This window comes from Pseudophryne corroboree, assembly GCF_028390025.1.
Source record: "Pseudophryne corroboree isolate aPseCor3 chromosome 3 unlocalized genomic scaffold, aPseCor3.hap2 SUPER_3_unloc_10, whole genome shotgun sequence".
Taxonomy (NCBI): domain Eukaryota; kingdom Metazoa; phylum Chordata; class Amphibia; order Anura; family Myobatrachidae; genus Pseudophryne; species Pseudophryne corroboree.
Genome location: NW_026967494.1, coordinates 194,727 through 210,967, shown reverse-complemented (window position 1 = coordinate 210,967; position 16,241 = coordinate 194,727). Strand labels below are relative to the sequence as shown.

At 51.5% G+C, this 16,241-nt stretch overlaps 2 protein-coding genes across 5 annotated transcripts in view; one reads left to right on the top strand and one right to left on the bottom strand.

Annotated features, from left to right (window-relative positions):
• Positions 1-16,241, bottom strand: part of LOC134983203 (zinc finger protein 850-like) — a 147,076-nt gene that overhangs the window by 89,409 nt on the left and 41,426 nt on the right. The window lies entirely within an intron of this gene.
• LOC134983201 (oocyte zinc finger protein XlCOF7.1-like) overlaps positions 1-16,241 on the top strand; it is a 55,987-nt gene that overhangs the window by 37,018 nt on the left and 2,728 nt on the right. The gene's annotated exons all lie outside the window — the stretch shown is intronic.

Sequence of the window (16,241 nt, the reverse complement as noted above, 5' to 3'; positions counted from 1 at the left end):
CACTCTCTCTGGTGTATCTCATACATCAGCAGCCATCAGCCCCTATTATACTCCTGCTCTCCCCCTCACATCATGTCACCGTGTGTTACCAGCCCAGAGATCTGACCAGTCTCCTCCCCACACACTCTGGTGTATCTCATACATCAGGAGCCATCAGCCCCTATTATACTTCTGCTCTCCCCTCACATCATGTCACTGTGTGTTACCAGCCCAGAGATCTGACCAGTCTCCTCCCCACACTCTCTGGTGTATCTCATACATCAGGAGCCATCAGCCCCTATTATACTCCTGCTCTCCCCCTCACTTCATGTCACTGTGTGTTACCAGCCCAGAGACCTGACCAGTCTCCTCCCCACACACTCTGGTGTATCTCATACATCAGGAGCCATCAGCCCCTATTATACTCCTGCTCTCCCCCTCACATCATGTCACTGTGTGTTACCAGCCCAGAGTTCTGACCAGTCTCCTCCCCACACTCTCTGGTGTATCTCATACATCAGCAGCCATCAGCCCCTATTATACTCCTGCTCTCCCCCTCACATCATGTCACTGTATGTCACCATCCCAAAGATCTGACCAGTCTCCTCCCCACACTCTCTGGTGTATCTCATACATCAGCAGCCATCAGCCCCTATTATACTCCTGCTCTCCCCCTCACATCATGTCACTGTGTGTTACCAGCCCAGAGATCTGACCAGTCTTCTCCCCACTCTCTCTGGTGTATCTCGTATATCAGGAGCCATCAGCCTCTATTATACTCCTGCTCTCCCCTCACATCATGTCACTGTGTGTTACCATCCCAGAGATCTGACCAGTCTCCTCCCCACACTCTCTGGTGTATATCATACATCAGGAGCCATCAGCCCCTATTATACTCCTGCCTCCCCCTCACATCATGTCACTGTGTGTTACCAGCCCAGAGATCTGACCAGTCTCCTCCCCACACTCTCTGGTGTATCTCATACATCAGGAGCCATCAGCCCCTATTATACTCCTGCTCTCCCCCTCACATCATGTCACTGTATATCACCATCCCAGAGATCTGACCAGACTCCTCCCCACACTCTCTGGTGTATCTCATACATCAGCAGCCATCAGCCCCTATTATACTCCTGCTCTCCCCTCACATCATTTCACTGTGTGTTACCAGCCCAGAGATCTGACCAATCTCCTCTCCACACTCTCTGGTGTATCTCATACATCAGGAGCCATCAGCCCCTATTATACTCCTGCTCTCCCCTCACATCATGTCACTGTGTGTTACCAGCCCAGAGATCTGACCAGTCTCCTCCCCACTCTCTCTGGTGTATCTCATACATCAGCAGCCATAAGCCCCTATTATACTCCTGCTCTCCCCCTCACATCATGTCACCGTGTGTTACCAGCCCAGAGATCTGACCAGTCTCCTCCCCACACTCTCTGGTGTATCTCATACATCAGGAGCCATCAGCCCCTATTATACTCCTGCTCTCCCCCTCACATCATGTCACTGTATATCACCATCCCAGAGATCTGACCAGACTCCTCCCCACACTCTCTGGTGTATCTCATACATCAGCAGCCATCAGCCCCTATTATACTCCTGCTCTCCCCCTCACATCATGTCACTGTGTGTTACCAGCCTAGAGATCTGACCAGTCTTCTCCCCACTCTCTCTGGTGTATCTCATATATCAGGAGCCATCAGCCCCTATTATACTCCTGCTCTCCCCTCACATCATTTCACTGTGTGCTACCAGCCCAGAGATCTGACCAATCTCCTCTCCACACTCTCTGGTGTATCTCATACATCAGGAGCCATCAGCCCCTATTATACTCCTGCCTCCCCCTCACATCATGTCACTGTGTGTTACCAGCCCAGAGATCTGACCAGTCTCCTCCCCACACTCTCTGGTGTATCTCATACATCAGGAGCCATCAGCCCCTATTATACTCCTGCTCTCCCCCACACATCATGTCACTGTGTGTTACCAGCCCAGAGATCTGACCAGTCTCCTCCCCACACTCTCTGGTGTATCTCATACATCAGCAGCCATCAGCCCCTATTATACTCCTGCTCTCCCCCTCACATCATGTCACCGTGTGTTACCAGCCCAGAGTTCTGACCAGTCTCCTCCCCACTCTCTCTGGTGTATCTCATACATCAGCAGCCATCAGCCCCTATTATACTCCTGCTCTCCCCCTCACATCATGTCACCGTGTGTTACCAGCCCAGAGATCTGACCAGTCTCCTCCCCACACACTCTGGTGTATCTCATACATCAGGAGCCATCAGCCCCTATTATACTTCTGCTCTCCCCTCACATCATGTCACTGTGTGTTACCAGCCCAGAGATCTGACCAGTCTCCTCCCCACACTCTCTGGTGTATCTCATACATCAGGAGCCATCAGCCCCTATTATACTCCTGCTCTCCCCCTCACTTCATGTTACTGTGTGTTACCAGCCCAGAGACCTGACCAGTCTCCTCCCCACACACTCTGGTGTATCTCATACATCAGGAGCCATCAGCCCCTATTATACTCCTGCTCTCCCCCTCACATCATGTCACTGTGTGTTACCAGCCCAGAGTTCTGACCAGTCTCCTCCCCACACTCTCTGGTGTATCTCATACATCAGCAGCCATCAGCCCCTATTATACTCCTGCTCTCCCCCTCACATCATGTCACTGTATGTCACCATCCCAAAGATCTGACCAGTCTCCTCCCCACACTCTCTGGTGTATCTCATACATCAGCAGCCATCAGCCCCTATTATACTCCTGCTCTCCCCCTCACATCATGTCACTGTGTGTTACCAGCCCAGAGATCTGACCAGTCTTCTCCCCACTCTCTCTGGTGTATCTCGTATATCAGGAGCCATCAGCCTCTATTATACTCCTGCTCTCCCCTCACATCATGTCACTGTGTGTTACCATCCCAGAGATCTGACCAGTCTCCTCCCCACACTCTCTGGTGTATATCATACATCAGGAGCCATCAGCCCCTATTATACTCCTGCCTCCCCCTCACATCATGTCACTGTGTGTTACCAGCCCAGAGATCTGACCAGTCTCCTCCCCACACTCTCTGGTGTATCTCATACATCAGGAGCCATCAGCCCCTATTATACTTCTGCTCTCCCCTCACATCATGTCACTGTGTGTTACCAGCCCAGAGTTCTGACCAGCCTCCTCCCCACACTCTCTAGTGTATCTCATACATCAGGAGCCATCAGCACCTATTATACTCCTGCTCTCCCCTCACATCATGTCACTGTGTGTTACCAGCCCAGAGATCTGACCAGTCTCCTCCCCACTCTCTCTGGTGTATCTCATACATCAGCAGCCATAAGCCCCTATTATACTCCTGCTCTCCCCCTCACATCATGTCACCGTGTGTTACCAGCCCAGAGATCTGACCAGTCTCCTCCCCACACTCTCTGGTGTATCTCATACATCAGGAGCCATCAGCCCCTATTATACTCCTGCTCTCCCCCTCACATCATGTCACTGTATGTCACCATCCCAGAGATCTGACCAGTCTCCTCCCCACACTCTCTGGTGTATCTCATACATCAGCAGCCATCAGCCCCTATTATACTCCTGCTCTCCCCCTCACATCATGTCACTGTGTGTTACCAGCCCAGAGATCTGACCAGTCTTCTCCCCACTCTCTCTGGTGTATCTCATATATCAGGAGCCATCAGCCCCTATTATACTCCTGCTCTCCCCTCACATCATTTCACTGTGTGTTACTAGCCCAGAGATCTGACCAATCTCCTCTCCACACTCTCTGGTGTATCTCATACATCAGGAGCCATCAGCCCCTATTATACTCCTGCTCTCCCCTCACATCATGTCACTGTGTGTTACCAGCCCAGAGATCTGACCAGTCTCCTCCCCACACTCTCTAGTGTATCTCATACATCAGGAGCCATCAGCACCTATTATACTCCTGCTCCTCCCTCACATCATGTCACTGTGTGTTACCAGCCCAGAGATCTGACCAGTCTCCTCCCCACACTCTCTGGTGTATCTCATACATCAGGAGCCATCAGCCCCTATTATACTTCTGCTCTCCCCTCACATCATGTCACTGTGTTTTACCAGCCCAGAGATCTGACCAGTCTCCTCCCCACACTCTCTGGTGTATCTCATACATCAGGAGCCATCAGACCCTATTATACTCCTGCTCTCCCCCTCACATCATGTCACTGTGTGTTACCAGCCCAGAGACCTGACCAGTCTCCTCCCCACACACTCTGGTGTATCTCATACATCAGGAGCCATCAGCCCCTATTATACTCCTGCTCTCCCCCTCACATAATGTCACTGTGTGTTACCAGCCCAGAGTTCTGACTAGTCTCCTCCCCACTCTCTCTGGTGTATCTCATACATCAGCAGCCATCAGCCCCTATTATACTCCTGCTCTCCCCCTCACATCATGTCACCGTGTGTTACCAGCCCAGAGATCTGACCAGTCTCCTCCCCACACTCTCTGGTGTATCTCATACATCAGGAGCCATCAGCCCCTATTATACTCCTGCTCTCCCCCTCACATCATGTCACTGTATGTCACCATCCCAGAGATCTGACCAGTCTTCTCCCCACACTCTCTGGTGTATCTCATCCATCAGGAGCCATCAGCCCCTATTATACTCCTGCTCTCCCCTCACATCATTTCACTGTGTGCTACCAGCCCAGAGATCTGACCAATCTCCTCTCCACACTCTCTGGTGTATCTCATACATCAGGAGCCATCAGCCCTTATTATACTCCTGCTCTCCCCTCACATCATGTCACTGTGTGTTACCAGCCCAGAGATCTGACCAGTCTCCTCCCCACTCTCTCTGGTGTATCTCATACATCAGCAGCCATCAGCCTCTATTATACTCCTGCTCTCCCCCTCACATCATGTCACTGTGTGTTACCAGCCCAGAGATCTGACCAGTCTTCTCTCCAGTCTCTCTGGTGTATCTCATATATCAGGAGCCATCAGCCCCTATTATACTCCTGCTCTCCCCCTCACATCATGTCACTGTGTGTTACCATCCCAGAGATCTGACCAGTCTCCTCCCCACACTCTCTGGTGTATATCATACATCAGGAGCCATCAGCCCCTATTATACTTCTGCTCTCCCCTCACATCATGTCACTCTATTTTACCAGCCCAGAGATCTGACCAGTCTCCTCCCCACACTCTCTGGTGTATCTCATCCATCAGCAGCCATCAGCCCCTATTATACTCCTGCTCGTCCCTCACATCATGTCACTGTGTGTTACCAGCCCAGAGATCTGGCCAGTCTCCTCCCCACACTCTCTGGTGTATCTCATCCATCAGGAGCCATCAGCCCCTATTATACTCCTGCTCTCCCCCTCACATCATGTCACTGTGTGTTACCAGCCCAGAGATCTGACCAGTCTCCTCCCCACACTCTCTGGTGTATCTCATACATCAGCAGCCATCAGCCCCTATTATACTTCTGCTCTCCCCTCACATCATGTCACTCTGTTTTACCAGCCCAGAGATCTGACCAGTCTCCTCCCCACACTCTCTGGTGTATCTCATCCATCAGCAGCCATCAGCCCCTATTATACTCCTGCTCGTCCCTCACATCATGTCACTGTGTGTTACCAGCCCAGAGATCTGGCCAGTCTCCTCCCCACACTCTCTGGTGTATCTCATCCATCAGGAGCCATCAGCCCCTATTATACTCCTGCTCTCCCCTCACATCATTTCACTGTGTGCTACCAGCCCAGAGATCTGACCAATCTCCTCTCCACACTCTCTGGTGTATCTCATACATCAGGAGCCATCAGCCCTTATTATACTCCTGCTCTCCCCTCACATCATGTCACTGTGTGTTACCAGCCCAGAGATCTGACCAGTCTCCTCCCCACTCTCTCTGGTATATCTCATACATCAGCAGCCATCAGCCCCTATTATACTCCTGCTCTCCCCCTCACATCATGTCACTGTGTGTTACCAGCCCAGAGATCTGACCAGTCTCCTCCCCACACTCTCTGGTGTATATCATACATCAGGAGCCATCAGCCCCTATTATACTTCTGCTCTCCCCTCACATCATGTCACTCTGTTTTTCCAGCCCAGAGATCTGACCAGTCTCCTCCCCACACTCTCTGGTGTATCTCATCCATCAGCAGCCATCAGCCCCTATTATACTCCTGCTCGTCCCTCACATCATGTCACTGTGTGTTACCAGCCCAGAGATCTGGCCAGTCTCCTCCCCACACTCTCTGGTGTATCTCATCCATCAGGAGCCATCAGCCCCTATTATACTCCTGCTCTCCCCTCACATCATTTCACTGTGTGCTACCAGCCCAGAGATCTGACCAATCTCCTCTCCACACTCTCTGGTGTATCTCATACATCAGGAGCCATCAGCCCTTATTATACTCCTGCTCTCCCCTCACATCATGTCACTGTGTGTTACCAGCCCAGAGATCTGACCAGTCTCCTCCCCACTCTCTCTGGTGTATCTCATACATCAGCAGCCATCAGCCCCTATTATACTCCTGCTCTCCCCCTCACATCATGTCACTGTGTGTTACCAGCCCAGAGATCTGACCAGTCTTATCTCCAGTCTCTCTGGTGTATCTCATATATCAGGAGCCATCAGCCCCTATTATACTCCTGCTCTCCCCCTCACATCATGTCACTGTGTGTTACCATCCCAGAGATCTGACCAGTCTCCTCCCCACACTCTCTGGTGTATATCATACATCAGGAGCCATCAGCCCCTATTATACTTCTGCTCTCCCCTCACATCATGTCACTCTGTTTTACCAGCCCAGAGATCTGACCAGTCTCCTCCCCACACTCTCTGGTGTATCTCATACATCAGGAGCCATCAGCCCCTATTATACTCCTGCTCTCCCCCTCACATCATGTCACTGTGTGTTACCAGCCCAGAGACCTGACCAGTCTCCTCCTCACACACTCTGGTGTATCTCATACATCAGGAGCCATCAGCCCCTATTATACTCCTGCTCTCCCCCTCACATCATGTCACTGTGTGTTACCAGCCCAGAGTTCTGACCAGTCTCCTCCCCACTCTCTCTGGTGTATCTCATACATCAGGAGCCATCAGCCCCTATTATACTCCTGCTCTCCCCCTCACATCATGTCACTGTGTGTTACCAGCCCAGAGACCTGACCAGTCTCCTCCCCACACACTCTGGTGTATCTCATACATCAGGAGCCATCAGCCCCTATTATACTCCTGCTCTCCCCCTCACATCATGTCACTGTATGTCACCATCCCAGAGATCTGACCAGTCTCCTCCCCACACTCTCTGGTGTATCTCATACATCAGCAGCCATCAGCCCCTATTATACTCCTGCTCTCCCCCTCACATCATGTCACCGTGTGTTACCAGCCCAGAGATCTGACCAGTCTCCTCCCCACACTCTCTGGTGTATCTCATACATCAGGAGCCATCAGCCCCTATTATACTCCTGCTCTCCCCCTCACATCATGTCACTGTATGTCACCATCCCAGAGATCTGACCAGTCTCCTCCCCACACTCTCTGGTGTATCTCATACATCAGCAGCCATCAGCCCCTATTATACTCCTGCTCTCCCCCTCACATCATGTCACTGTGTGTTACCAGCCCAGAGATCTGACCAGTCTTCTCCCCACTCTCTCTGGTGTATCTCATATATCAGGAGCCATCAGCCCCTATTATACTCCTGCTCTCCCCTCACATCATTTCACTGTGTGTTACCAGCCCAGAGATCTGACCAGTCTCCTCCCCACACTCTCTGGTGTATCTCATACATCAGGAGCCATCAGCACCTATTATACTCCTGCTCGTCCCTCACATCATGTCACTGTGTGTTACCAGCCCAGAGATCTGGCCAGTCTCCTCCCCACACTCTCTGGTGTATCTCATCCATCAGGAGCCATCAGCCCCTATTATACTCCTGCTCTCCCCCTCACATCATGTCACTGTGTGTTACCAGCCCAGAGATCTGACCAGTCTCCTCCCCACACTCTCTGGTGTATCTCATACATCAGGAGCCATCAGCTCCTATTATACTCCTGCTCTCCCCTCACATCATGTCACTGTGTGTTACCAGCCCAGAGATCTGACCAGTCTCCTCCCCACACTCTCTGGTGTATCTCATACATCAGGAGCCATCAGCACCTATTATACTCCTGCTCCTCCCTCACATCATGTCACTGTGTGTTACCAGCCCAGAGATCTGGCCAGTCTTCTCCCCACTCTCTCTGGTGTATCTCATATATCAGGAGCCATCGGCCCCTTTTATACTCCTGCTCTCCCCCTCACATCATGTCCCTGTGTGTTACCATCCCAGAGATCTGACCAGTCTCCTCCCCACACTCTCTGGTGTATATCATACATCAGGAGCCATCAGCCCCTATTATTCTGCTCTCCCCTCACATCATGTCACTGTGTTTTACCAGCCCAGAGATCTGACCAGTCTCCTCCCCACACTCTCTGGTGTATCTCGTACATCAGGAGCCATCAGCCCCTATTATACTCCTGCTCTCCCGCTCACATCATGTCACTGTGTGTTACCAGCCCAGAGACCTGACCAGTCTTCTCCCCACTCTCTCTGGTGTATCTCATACATCAGGAGCCATCAGCCCCTATTATACTCCTGCTCTCCCCTCACATCATTTCACTGTGTGTTACCAGCCCAGAGATCTGACCAATCTCCTCTCCACACTCTCTGGTGTATCTCATACATCAAGAGCCATCAGCCCCTATTATACTCCTGCTCTCCCCTCACATCATGTCACTGTGTGTTACCAGCCCAGAGATCTGACCAGTCTCCTCCCCACTCTCTCTGGTGTATCTCATACATCAGCAGCCATCAGCCCCTATTATACTCCTGCTCTCCCCCTCACATCATGTCACTGTGTGTTACCATCCCAGAGATCTGACCAGTCTCCTCCCCACACTCTCTGGTGTATCTCATATATCAGGAGCCATCAGCCCCTATTATACTCCTGCTCTCCCCCTCACATCATGTCACTGTGTGTTACCATCCCAGAGATCTGACCAGTCTCCTCCCCACACTCTCTGGTGTATATCATACATCAGGAGCCATCAGCCCCTATTATACTTCTGCTCTCCCCTCACATCATGTACTGTGTTTTACCAGCCCAGAGATCTGACCAGTCTCCTCCCCACACTCTCTGGTGTATCTCATACATCAGGAGCCATCAGCCCCTATTATACTCCTGCTCTCCCCCTCACATCATGTCACTGTGTGTTACCAGCCCAGAGTTCTGACCAGTCTCCTCCCCACTCTCTCTGGTGTATCTCATACATCAGCAGCCATCAGCCCCTATTATGCTCCTGCTCTCCCCCTCACATCATGTCACCGTGTGTTACCAGCCCAGAGATCTGACCAGTCTCCTCCCCACACTCTCTGGTGTATCTCATACATCAGGAGCCATCAGCCCCTATTATACTCCTGCTCTCCCCCTCACATCATGTCACTGTATGTCACCATCCCAGAGATCTGACCAGTCTCCTCCCCACACTCTCTGGTGTATCTCATACATCAGCAGCCATCAGCCCCTATTATACTCCTGCTCTCCCCCTCACATCATGTCACTGTGTGTTACCAGCCCAGAGATCTGACCAGTCTTCTCCCCACTCTCTCTGGTGTATCTCATATATCAGGAGCCATCAGCCCCTATTATACTCCTGCTCTCCCCCTCACATCATGTCACTGTGTGTTACCAGCCCAGAGATCTGACCAGTCTCCTCCCCACACACTCTGGTGTATCTCATACATCAGGAGCCATCAGCCCCTATTATACTCCTGCTCTCCCCCTCACATCATGTCACTGTATGTCACCATCCCAGAGATCTGACCAGTCTCCTCCCCACACTCTCTGGTGTATCTCATACATCAGCAGCCATCAGCCCCTATTATACTCCTGCTCTCCTCCTCAAATTATGTCACTGTGTGTTACCAGCCCAGAGTTCTGACCAGTCTCCTCCCCACACTCTCTGGTGTATCTCATTCATCAGGAGACATCAGCCCCTATTATACTCCTGCTCTCCCCCTCACATCATGTCACTGTGTGTTACCAGCCCAGAGATCTGACCAGTCTTCTCCCCACTCTCTCTAGTGTATCTCATACATCAGGAGCCATCAGCACCTATTATACTCCTGCTCCTCCCTCACATCATGTCACTGTGTGTTACCAGCCCAGAGATCTGACCAGTCTCCTCCCCACACACTCTGGTGTATCTCATACATCAGGAGCCATCAGCCCCTATTATACTCCTGCCTCCCCCTCACATCATGTCACTGTGTGTTACCAGCCCAGAGATCTGACCAGTCTCCTCCCCACACTCTCTGGTGTATCTCATCCATCAGGAGCCATCAGCCCCTATTATACTCCTGCTCTCCCCTCACATCATTTCACTGTGTGCTACCAGCCCAGAGATCTGACCAATCTCCTCTCCACACTCTCTGGTGTATCTCATACATCAGGAGCCATCAGCCCTTATTATACTCCTGCTCTCCCCTCACATCATGTCACTGTGTGTTACCAGCCCAGAGATCTGACCAGTCTCCTCCCCACTCTCTCTGGTGTATCTCATACATCAGCAGCCATCAGCCCCTATTATACTCCTGCTCTCCCCCTCACATCATGTCACTGTGTGTTACCAGCCCAGAGATCTGACCAGACTTCTCTCCAGTCTCTCTGGTGTATCTCATATATCAGGAGCCATCAGCCCCTATTATACTCCTGCTCTCCCCCTCACATCATGTCACTGTGTGTTACCATCCCAGAGATCTGACCAGTCTCCTCCCCACACTCTCTGGTGTATATCATACATCAGGAGCCATCAGCCCCTATTATACTTCTGCTCTCCCCTCACATCATGTCACTCTGTTTTACCAGCCCAGAGATCTGACCAGTCTCCTCCCCACACTCTCTGGTGTATCTCATCCATCAGCAGCCATCAGCCCCTATTATACTCCTGCTCGTCCCTCACATCATGTCACTGTGTGTTACCAGCCCAGAGATCTGGCCAGTCTCCTCCCCACACTCTCTGGTGTATCTCATCCATCAGGAGCCATCAGCCCCTATTATACTCCTGCTCTCCCCCTCACATCATGTCACTGTGTGTTACCAGCCCAGAGATCTGACCAGTCTCCTCCCCACACTCTCTGGTGTATCTCATACATCAGCAGCCATCAGCCCCTATTATACTTCTGCTCTCCCCTCACATCATGTCACTCTGTTTTACCAGCCCAGAGATCTGACCAGTCTCCTACCCACACTCTCTGGTGTATCTCATCCATCAGCAGCCATCAGCCCCTATTATACTCCTGCTCGTCCCTCACATCATGTCACTGTGTGTTACCAGCCCAGAGATCTGGCCAGTCTCCACCCCACACTCTCTGGTGTATCTCATCCATCAGGAGCCATCAGCCCCTATTATACTCCTGCTCTCCCCTCACATCATTTCACTGTGTGCTACCAGCCCAGATTTCTGACCAATCTCCTCTCCACACTCTCTGGTGTATCTCATACATCAGGAGCCATCAGCCCTTATTATACTCCTGCTCTCCCCTCACATCATGTCACTGTGTGTTACCAGCCCAGAGATCTGACCAGTCTCCTCCCCACTCTCTCTGGTATATCTCATACATCAGCAGCCATCAGCCCCTATTATACTCCTGCTCTCCCCCTCACATCATGTCACTGTGTGTTACCAGCCCAGAGATCTGACCAGTCTCCTCCCCACACTCTCTGGTGTATATCATACATCAGGAGCCATCAGCCCCTATTATACTTCTGCTCTCCCCTCACATCATGTCACTCTGTTTTTCCAGCCCAGAGATCTGACCAGTCTCCTCCCCACACTCTCTGGTGTATCTCATCCATCAGCAGCCATCAGCCCCTATTATACTCCTGCTCGTCCCTCACATCATGTCACTGTGTGTTACCAGCCCAGAGATCTGGCCAGTCTCCTCCCCACACTCTCTGGTGTATCTCATCCATCAGGAGCCATCAGCCCCTATTATACTCCTGCTCTCCCCTCACATCATTTCACTGTGTGCTACCAGCCCAGAGATCTGACCAATCTCCTCTCCACACTCTCTGGTGTATCTCATACATCAGGAGCCATCAGCCCTTATTATACTCCTGCTCTCCCCTCACATCATGTCACTGTGTGTTACCAGCCCAGAGATCTGACCAGTCTCCTCCCCACTCTCTCTGGTGTATCTCATACATCAGCAGCCATCAGCCCCTATTATACTCCTGCTCTCCCCCTCACATCATGTCACTGTGTGTTACCAGCCCAGAGATCTGACCAGTCTTCTCTCCAGTCTCTCTGGTGTATCTCATATATCAGGAGCCATCAGCCCCTATTATACTCCTGCTCTCCCCCTCACATCATGTCACTGTGTGTTACCATCCTAGAGATCTGACCAGTCTCCTCCCCACACTCTCTGGTGTATATCATACATCAGGAGCCATCAGCCCCTATTATACTTCTGCTCTCCCCTCACATCATGTCACTCTGTTTTACCAGCCCAGAGATCTGACCAGTCTCCTCCCCACACTCTCTGGTGTATCTCATACATCAGGAGCCATCAGCCCCTATTATACTCCTGCTCTCCCCCTCACATCATGTCACTGTGTGTTACCAGCCCAGAGACCTGACCAGTCTCCTCCTCACACACTCTGGTGTATCTCATACATCAGGAGCCATCAGCCCCTATTATACTCCTGCTCTCCCCCTCACATCATGTCACTGTGTGTTACCAGCCCAGAGTTCTGACCAGTCTCCTCCCCACTCTCTCTGTTGTATCTCATACATCAGGAGCCATCAGCCCCTATTATACTCCTGCTCTCCCCCTCACATCATGTCACCGTGTGTTACCAGCCCAGAGATCTGACCAGTCTCCTCCCCACACTCTCTGGTGTATCTCATACATCAGGAGCCATCAGCCCCTATTATACTCCTGCTCTCCCCCTCACATCATGTCACTGTATGTCACCATCCCAGAGATCTGACCAGTCTCCTCCCCACACTCTCTGGTGTATCTCATACATCAGCAGCCATCAGCCCCTATTATACTCCTGCTCTCCCCCTCACATCATGTCACTGTGTGTTACCAGCCCAGAGATCTGACCAGTCTTCTCCCCACTCTCTCTGGTGTATCTCATATATCAGGAGCCATCAGCCCCTATTATACTCCTGCTCTCCCCTCACATCATTTCACTGTGTGTTACCAGCCCAGAGATCTGACCAGTCTCCTCCCCACACTCTCTGGTGTATCTCATACATCAGGAGCCATCAGCACCTATTATACTCCTGCTCGTCCCTCACATCATGTCACTGTGTGTTACCAGCCCAGAGATCTGGCCAGTCTCCTCCCCACACTCTCTGGTGTATCTCATCCATCAGGAGCCATCAGCCCCTATTATACTCCTGCTCTCCCCCTCACATCATGTCACTGTGTGTTACCAGCCCAGAGATCTGACCAGTCTCCTCCCCACACTCTCTGGTGTATCTCATACATCAGGAGCCATCAGCTCCTATTATACTCCTGCTCTCCCCTCACATCATGTCACTGTGTGTTACCAGCCCAGAGATCTGACCAGTCTCCTCCCCACACTCTCTGGTGTATCTCATACATCAGGAGCCATCAGCACCTATTATACTCCTGCTCCTCCCTCACATCATGTCACTGTGTGTTACCAGCCCAGAGATCTGGCCAGTCTTCTCCCCACTCTCTCTGGTGTATCTCATATATCAGGAGCCATCGGCCCCTATTATACTCCTGCTCTCCCCCTCACATCATGTCACTGTGTGTTACCATCCCAGAGATCTGACCAGTCTCCTCCCCACACTCTCTGGTGTATATCATACATCAGGAGCCATCAGCCCCTATTATTCTGCTCTCCCCTCACATCATGTCACTATGTTTTACCAGCCCAGAGATCTGACCAGTCTCCTCTCCACACTCTCTGGTGTATCTCATACATCAAGAGCCATCAGCCCCTATTATACTCCTGCTCTCCCCTCACATCATTTCACTGTGTGTTACCAGCCCAGAGATCTGACCAATCTCCTCTCCACACTCTCTGGTGTATCTCATACATCAAGAGCCATCAGCCCCTATTATACTCCTGCTCTCCCCTCACATCATGTCACTGTGTGTTACCAGCCCAGAGATCTGACCAGTCTCCTCCCCACTCTCTCTGGTGTATCTCATACATCAGCAGCCATCAGCCCCTATTATACTCCTGCTCTCCCCCTCACATCATGTCACTGTGTGTTACCATCCCAGAGATCTGACCAGTCTCCTCCCCACACTCTCTGGTGTATCTCATATATCAGGAGCCATCAGCCCCTATTATACTCCTGCTCTCCCCCTCACATCATGTCACTGTGTGTTACCATCCCAGAGATCTGACCAGTCTCCTCCCCACACTCTCTGGTGTATATCATACATCAGGAGCCATCAGCCCCTATTATACTTCTGCTCTCCCCTCACATCATGTACTGTGTTTTACCAGCCCAGAGATCTGACCAGTCTCCTCCCCACACTCTCTGGTGTATCTCATACATCAGGAGCCATCAGCCCCTATTATACTCCTGCTCTCCCCCTCACATCATGTCACTGTGTGTTACCAGCCCAGAGTTCTGACCAGTCTCCTCCCCACTCTCTCTGGTGTATCTCATACATCAGCAGCCATCAGCCCCTATTATACTCCTGCTCTCCCCCTCACATCATGTCACCGTGTGTTACCAGCCCAGAGATCTGACCAGTCTCCTCCCCACACTCTCTGGTGTATCTCATACATCAGGAGCCATCAGCCCCTATTATACTCCTGCTCTCCCCCTCACATCATGTCACTGTATGTCACCATCCCAGAGATCTGACCAGTCTCCTCCCCACACTCTCTGGTGTATCTCATACATCAGCAGCCATCAGCCGCTATTATACTCCTGCTCTCCCCCTCACATCATGTCACTGTGTGTTACCAGCCCAGAGATCTGACCAGTCTTCTCCCCACTCTCTCTGGTGTATCTCATATATCAGGAGCCATCAGCCCCTATTATACTCCTGCTCTCCCCCTCACATCATGTCACTGTGTGTTACCAGCCCAGAGATCTGACCAGTCTCCTCCCCACACTCTCTGGTGTATCTCATACATCAGGAGCCATCAGCACCTATTATACTCCTGCTCCTCCCTCACATCATGTCACTGTGTGTTACCAGCCCAGAGATCTGACCAGTCTCCTCCCCACACTCTCTGGTGTATCTCATACATCAGGAGACATCAGCCCCTATTATACTTCTGCTCTCCCCTTCACATCATGTCACTGTGTGTTACCAGCCCTGAGATCTGACCAGTCTCCTCCCCACACTCTCTGGTGTATCTCATACATCAGGAGCCATCAGCCCCTATTATACTCCTGCTCTCCCCTCACATCATGTCACTGTGTGTTACCAGCCCAGAGATCTGAAAAGTCTCCTCCCCACACTCTCTGGTGTATCTCATACATCAGGAGCCATCAGCCTCTATTATACTCCTGCTCTCCCCCTCACATCATGTCACTGTGTGTTACCAGCCCAGAGATCTGACCAGTCTCCTCCCCACACTCTCTGGTGTATCTCATACATCAGGATCCATCAGCACCTATTATACTCCTGCTCCTCCCTCACATCATGTCACTGTGTGTTACCAGCCCAGAGTTCTGACCAGTCTCCTCCCCACTCTCTCTGGTGTATCTCATACATCAGCAGCCATCAGCCCCTATTATACTCCTGCTCTCCCCCTCACATCATGTCACTGTGTGTTACCAGCCCAGAGATCTGACCAGTCTTCTCCCCACACTCTCTGGTGTATCTCATATATCAGGAGCCATCAGCCCCTATTATACTCCTGCTCTCCCCCTCACATCATGTCACTGTGTGTTACCATCCCAGAGATCTGACCAGTCTCCTCCCCACACTCTCTGGTGTATCTCATACATCAGGAGACATCATCCCCTATTATACTCCTGCTCTCCCCCTCACATCATGTCACTGTGTGTTACCAGCCCAGAGACCTGACCAGTCTCCTCCCCACACACTCTGGTGTATCTCATACATCAGGAGCCATCAGCCCCTATTATACTCCTGCTCTCCCCCTCCAAGATGAGGCCGTACCAATGACCTATGCAGTGGCATTATTACTTCTTTCTTTCTGCTGCTGATTCCTCTCCCAATGCA